The 7,003-nt window shown below is 42.0% G+C and overlaps 1 protein-coding gene across 6 annotated transcripts in view; it reads right to left on the minus strand.

The window, feature by feature from the left end:
- The window catches only part of adad1 (adenosine deaminase domain containing 1 (testis-specific)), a 36,925-nt gene that overhangs the window by 4,127 nt on the left and 25,795 nt on the right, over positions 1–7,003 (minus strand). The window contains exon 14 of one of the 6 annotated variants that reach the window (XM_052510808.1): positions 2,886–3,655. The exons of the other annotated variants lie outside the window; for them this stretch is intronic. The gene's annotated coding sequence lies outside the window, so the exon portion shown is untranslated. Of the gene's footprint in view, positions 1–2,885; positions 3,656–7,003 lie in introns of those variants that run through there. 6 annotated transcript variants of the gene reach the window in all.

Raw genomic sequence — 7,003 nt, forward strand, 5'->3', positions numbered from 1 at the left:
CCACTTAGTGGCTGTGTGAAGTGGCCAGTTAAGAAATGTTCCGCATTAGGGTGATTCAAAAAAGGTAATACCAACAGTCTAAATCAATCTGCAATTTGGCTAAATCATTCCTGTTACTCTGAGAAAGCCACATCCACCAAATCAAATGATAAATACCTAACACAAATGTAAAGGGTTTTTACAGGGGAGTATGAATGCGCTCATGGAAACAGGAGCGATACTTCCGAATTTGATGTATTCATGATATTTCCCCACCTTCATCCCTCCTGATACAAATCTAACCATAGCCATCGTGTGTTGGAATGAGGACATGCACAGGGACAGTTCTGTGATGATACAGACCAACAAGTGTCAGGTATGAATAGCAAAAGATCACTGAATCTGTATGGGTTTCCCAACTGACTAGGTTTGATAGGGGAAACACCTTTTCCACAGAGCTCATTGTAGGTGTGAAGATGAGTTATGCCATCCGCCATCCTTTCAATTCCTCCCCTATAAGACAACTGGGGAGATTAGATAGTGGTAATCCATTTGCTCTAAAATGGAAGGGGAAACTCTACTGAATCTATTTTTTTATGCAACATGTAGTGTTCATCCCTTGTTCATGAGCTGAAATAAAAAGATCCCAGAAATGTTCCATACGCACAAAAATCATATTTCTTTCCAATTTTGTTTACATCCCTGTTAGTGAGCATTTCTCCTTTGTCAAGATAATCCATCCACCTGACAGGTGTGGCATATCAAGAGACTGTTACAACAGAAGCATCACACAGGTGCACCATGTGCTGGGGACAGTAAAATGTGGGTTTGAGGGAGTGTGCAATAGGCATGCTGACTGCAGGAATGTCCACCAAAGCCGTTGCCAGAGAATTTAATGTTCATTTTTCAACCAGTACATCCAACCGGCCTTACAACCGTAGACCACGTGTAACCACGCCAGCCCAGGATTTCTACATCTGGCTTCACCTGCTGGATCGTCAGACCAGCCACCTGGACAGCCGATGAAACTGAGGAGTATTTCTGTCTCATAAGGCCCTTTTGTGGGGATAAACTCATTCTGATTGGCTGGGCCTGGCAACCCAGTTGGTGGGGCTGCTGCCCAGTCATGTGAAATCCATAGATTAGGGCCTAATGAATTTATTTATATTTACTGATTTCCTTGTATGAACTGTTATATTTTGTTTGGGATATATTTCATCAATATCTTGACCACATACATAGAATATCATATTGTCCCAGACCAGGACATTTCATGAGGGTACTGTATTCATCCCAGCGGACATAAAATGTTCTGTTTTGGTGCAAAGACCAAGAACAGATCTTACGGCAGGATATGGGAATACACTGCAGCTCGATATCAGAATACTTTTTTCTCGTCCCAGACCATTTTTCACAATCGTAGTAAAATCTGGAGGTCGGGTGAGGAACAGGACTTTGTGAACCCTACAATGTGACGGGAGCAGCGACGTCCACATCAATGCTCCTACGGTTCTGCAGACAACACCAAGACAATAATACTTTGACAGGGTTTGTGCAGTGCACTAGCCCAATAGAAACACATTGTGAACAGACATAAAAAATGCTGAGCAGTTTCTCTCAACCAGTAGGGCGGGAATATACATTTTCTAAAATGTCAACCTAAAAACTATTCCGTAATTTTCACTACTCAAAGTTTCCTTTCTCATATTGCACTCAATCGATAAAATGCTTGTTTTCTGCTAGTCATTTCTACCTCTGTCAATATTCACAATGGTTTTCCCCTCATTCAAATTGCATAAGTCAATTGAAAATACAACTATGAAGTGTAAGGGCTTCTATCGAGTTTAAAACAAGGCTTTATGAAATACATTTGATTGATTCACCCAGCATCACATGAATATTTTAATCACTTTTTTATTATCAGTGTTGCCCATCTAAAGATGTTAGGATTTGTATTATCTTGCAGTCCATTGCCGCCAATAATTGGGCAGAGGCCCAGACCGCATAGACCATCCATGTGGTTGTAAGGTCAAGACCTAGAAATCATCTCAGCGACACACAGTGAGAAAGAGCGAGACACACACACACACGAGAGAGAGAGAGAGAGAGAGAGAGAGCGAGACACACAGCAAGAGAGAGAGAGTGAGACACAGAGAGAGAGAGAGGGAGAGACGCACACAGCGAGAGAGAGCGACACACACACAGCGAGAGAGAGAGAAAGCGAGACACACACAGCGAGAGAGAGAGAGAGAGAAAGCGAGACACACACACAGCGAGAGAGCAAGAGAGAGAGACACACAGCAAGAGAGAGAGAGCGAGAGAGACACAGCAAGAGAGAGAGAGCGAGAGAGACACACAGCGAGAGAGAGCGCGAGAGAGACACAGCGAGACAGAGAGCGCGAGACACACACACACAGAGAGAGAGAGAGAGAGAGAGAGAGGAGCACTCGAGACACACACAGCGAGAGAGAGAGCGAGACACACACACAGCAAGAGAGAGACAGAGCGCGAGACACACACACACAGCAAGAGAGAGTGCGAGAGCTCGAGACACACACAGCGAGAGCGAGAGAGCGAAAGAGCACGAGACACACACAGCGAGAGAGAGAGAGCAGGAGACACACACAGCGAGAGAGAGCACAGACACACAGAGCGCGAGACACACAGAGCGCGAGAGAGAGAGCAAGACACACACAGCGAAAAAAAGCTTTGAAATTAAATGTATTCATGACACTAGTATATAGAGAAGCACTTTGACTGTGAATCTCTCTGCCAGACACTTTCCCTCACCAACACCGGCTAGACCGTGATGGCCAGCTGTTTGATTCAACAACATACAAAAATGGAAATTACACAAGATATGTTTATAATATATTTTATATTTTATTACCAAAAAGCAATTAGCAGCCAAAAAATACAATCTCTCCTGGACAACGGTTTAGCCTTAACATTCTCCTACAGCAATGAAGGTGTAAACTTGGCCGTTTGGAACAAACTTTATATTTGACAAATTAGCCTCCTAATCTAAAGAAACGTAAGAGAAAACCAAAAAGAACAGATCAAGAAAAATGGTTTGATAATGATTGCAAAAATCAAAGAAAATCATTCAGAAATATATCTAATCAAAACAGAGAACCAGACAACAAAAATAAACTCCTTCAATATGGGGAAACACTGAAGCAATACAAACACACCCTACGCACAAAACAGGAACAGTACATTAGAAATCAACTGGATGGAATTGAGGAATCCATAGAATCAAACCACTTCTGGGAGAATTGGAATAAATTAAACAAACCTTACCAGAAGGAATTGGCTCTCCAAAATGGGGATATGTGGAGAAATCACTTTGCAAACCTCTACAGCAATATAACAAAGAGCCCAGAACAAAAATGACAAATCCTTGAATCAGCAGTCAAAGACTATCAGAATCCTGTGGATACCCCAATTTACAGAAGACTATCAGAATCCTGTGGATACCCCAATTACAGAAGAATTATTGGGGAAAACGATGCACTCTCCAACCCAAAAAGGCCTGTGGTGCTGATGGTATTTTAAATGAAATGATCAAATATACAGACCACAAATTCAAATTGGCTATACTCAAACTCTTCAACATTATCCTCACTGCAGGCATTTTCCTCAGTATTTGGAACCAAAGATTGATCACACCAATCTATAAAAATGGAGACAAATTTGACCCAAATAATTAGAGGAATTTGCATTAACAGCAACTTGGGGAAAATGTTCTGCAGTATCATAAATAGCAGACTACATGATTTCCTTGATGTACACAACGTCCTGAGCAGAAGCCAGATTGGGTTTCTAAAAAAATAGCGTACAACAGACCACATTTACACCCTCCAATTGACAAACAAGTAAAGCAAAACAAAGGCTAAATCTACTCATGTTTTGTAGAGTTCAAGAAAGCATTTGATACAATTTGTCATGAAGGTATTTTTTATAAACAAACAGAAAGTTGTATTGGAGGGAAAACATATGATGTTATTAAATCAATGTACACTAAAAACAAATGTGCGGTTAAAATTGGCAACAAGCAAACAGACTTCTTCTCTCAGAGACGTGGAGTGAAACAGGGCTGCCCAATAAGTCCAACACTATTTAACATCTACATTAACGAATTGGGAAAAACATTAGAAGAAATCGGCAGAACCTGGCATCAGCCTACACAATAATATAATAATAATAATAATATATGCCATTTAGCAGACGCTTTTATCCAAAGCGACTTACAGTCATGTGTGCATACACACAACACTGAAATCAAGGGTCTGCTGTACGCAGACTCCAAGTAAAGCATGTAGAGCAGAATTGGGCCAATACCCCCTCCTCATTCCAATAGAAAAAAATTGCCATCACATTTTACAACCATCTAAAAACAAGTGACCCCAAAACATTCCACCACACAACGTCAAGAGATGAAACAAGAGAAGAGTCCACTCAGCCAGCTGGTTCTGAGACTCAGTTCACTAACCCAAACCAACCACATAGAGCCTCAGGACAATACTCAGGAAATCTGGCCCAACCAAATCAGCCATTGCTTTTTGGCTCTAAACAGACAGTACGTGGTGGCAGACTATCTGACCACTGTGACTGATAGAAAACTGAGGAAAACACTGACTAGGTACAGACTCAGTGAGCACAGTCTGGCTATAGAGACCGGTCGTCACAGACAAACCTGGCTGTCCAGAGAGGACAGGCTGTGCTCACTCTGCTCCAGGGGAGAGGTAGAGACAGAGATGCATTTCCTATTACACTGTGACAAATACTCAGACCTAAGCGAATATTTCTTTCCCAAAATGCCAATTCAATACAAAAAAATGTAAACTATAAAAGATGAAGAAAAAAGCAAATATTTATTGTGTGAAAAGCCAAAATGTGCAGAGTTTGGCAGCTAAATAAGTGTCCTCCTGCCTCAACCCTCAGGTTGCAGCCAGTGAAAAGTGCTCAATAATATTTCCCATTTACTTTTGTTTTGGCTTCCCTACCATGTCATGTGTCTTCTCAGTCATGTTGAGACTGGTCCAATTGCTTTAATGTATTATTATTATTCTCATTAATATTGTTGTTGTAGTTGCTGTTAATGCTAATCCCATTACCACTACTACTGCTGTTGGTCCCATTCATATACAGTGGGGAGAACAAGTATTTGATACACTGACGATTTTGCAGGTTCTCCTACTTACAAAGCATGTAGAGGTCTGTAATTTTTATCATAGGTACACTTCAACTGTGAGAGACGGAATCTAAAACAAAAATCCAGAAAATCACATTGTATGATTTTTAAGTAATTCATTTGCATTTTATTGCATGACATAGTATTTGATACATCAGAAAAGCAGAACTTAATATTTGGTACAGAAACCTTTGTTTGCAATTACAGAGATCATACGTTTCCTGTAGTTCTTGACCAGGTTTGCACACACTGCAGCAGGGATTTTGGCCCACTCCTCCATACAGACCTTCTCCAGATCCTTCAGGTTTCGGGGCTGTCGCTGGGCAATACGGACTTTCAGCTCCGTCCACAGATGTTCTATTGGGTTCAAGTCTGGAGACTGACTAGGCCACTCCAGGACCTTGAGATGCTTCTTACGGAGCCACTCCTTAGTTGCCCTGGCTGTGTGTTTCAGGTCTTTGTCATGCCGGAAGACCCAGCAACGACCCATCTTCAATGCTCTTACTGAGGGAAGGAGGTCGTTGGCCAAGATCTCGCGATACATGGCCCCATCCATCCTCCCCTCAATACGGTGCAGTCGTCCTGTTCCCTTTGCAGAAAAGCATCCCCAAGGAATGATGTTTCCACCTCCATGCTTCACAGTTGGGATGGTGTTCTTGGGGTTGTACTCATCCTTCTTCTTCCTCCAAACACGGCGAGTGGAGTTTAGACCAAAAAGCTCTATTTGTGTCTCATCAGACCACCTGACCTTCTCCCATTCCTCCTGTGGATCATCCAGATGGTCATTGGCAAACTTCAGACGGGCCTGGACATGCGCTGGCTTGAGCAGGGGGACCTTGCGTGCGCTGCAGGATTTTAATCCATGACGGCGTAGTGTGTTACTAATGTTTTTCTTTGAGACTGTGGTCCCAGCTCTCTTCATGTCATTGACCAGGTCCTGCCGTGTAGTTCTGGGCTGATCCCTCAGCCCAATGATGCCCCATGAGGTGAGATCTTGCATGGAGCCCCAGACAGTCTTCCATTTTCTAATAATTGTGCCAACAGTTGTTGCCTTCTCACCAAGCTGCTTGCCTATTGTCCTGTAGCCCATCCCAGCCTTGTGCAGGTCTACAATTTTATCCCTGATTACCTTACACAGCTCTCTGGTCTTGGCCATTGTGGAGAGGTTGAGTCTGTTTGATTGAGTATGTGGACAGGTGTCTTTTATACAGGTAACAAGTTCAAACAGGTGCAGTTAATACAGGTAATGAGTGGAGAACAAGAGGGCTTCTTAAAGAAAAACTAACAGGTCTGTGAGAGCCGGAATTCTTACTGGTTGGTAGGTGATCAAATACTTATGTCATGCATTAAAATGCAAATTAATTACTTAAAAATCATACAATGTGATTTTCTGGATTTTTGTTTTAGATTCCGTCTCTCACAGTTGAAGTGTACATATGATAAAAATGACAGACCTCTACATGCTTTGTAAGTAGGAAAACATGTATGTAAGTAGGAAAACATGTATGTATGTATGTATGTATGTATGTATGTATGTATGTATGTATGTATGTATAATTATTTTTTCTTTATATGTATACTTTGACAATGTAAGTGATTTAACTTGCCATGTCAATAAAGTCAATTGAATTTAATCACACATCGAGCGAGCGAGAGAGAGACACACACACAATGAGAGAGAGATGTACAGCAAGAGAGACACAGAAAGACCGAGACAGCGAGACACACACAGCAAGACCGAGAGACACAGCGAGACACACACACACACAGCGAAAGTGAGAGAGACACACAGCGAAAACGAGACACAGACACAGCGAGAGAGAGACA

The sequence above is a fragment of the Oncorhynchus keta genome, chromosome 4 (assembly GCF_023373465.1).
Source record: "Oncorhynchus keta strain PuntledgeMale-10-30-2019 chromosome 4, Oket_V2, whole genome shotgun sequence".
Classification (NCBI taxonomy): Eukaryota; Metazoa; Chordata; class Actinopteri; order Salmoniformes; family Salmonidae; genus Oncorhynchus; species Oncorhynchus keta.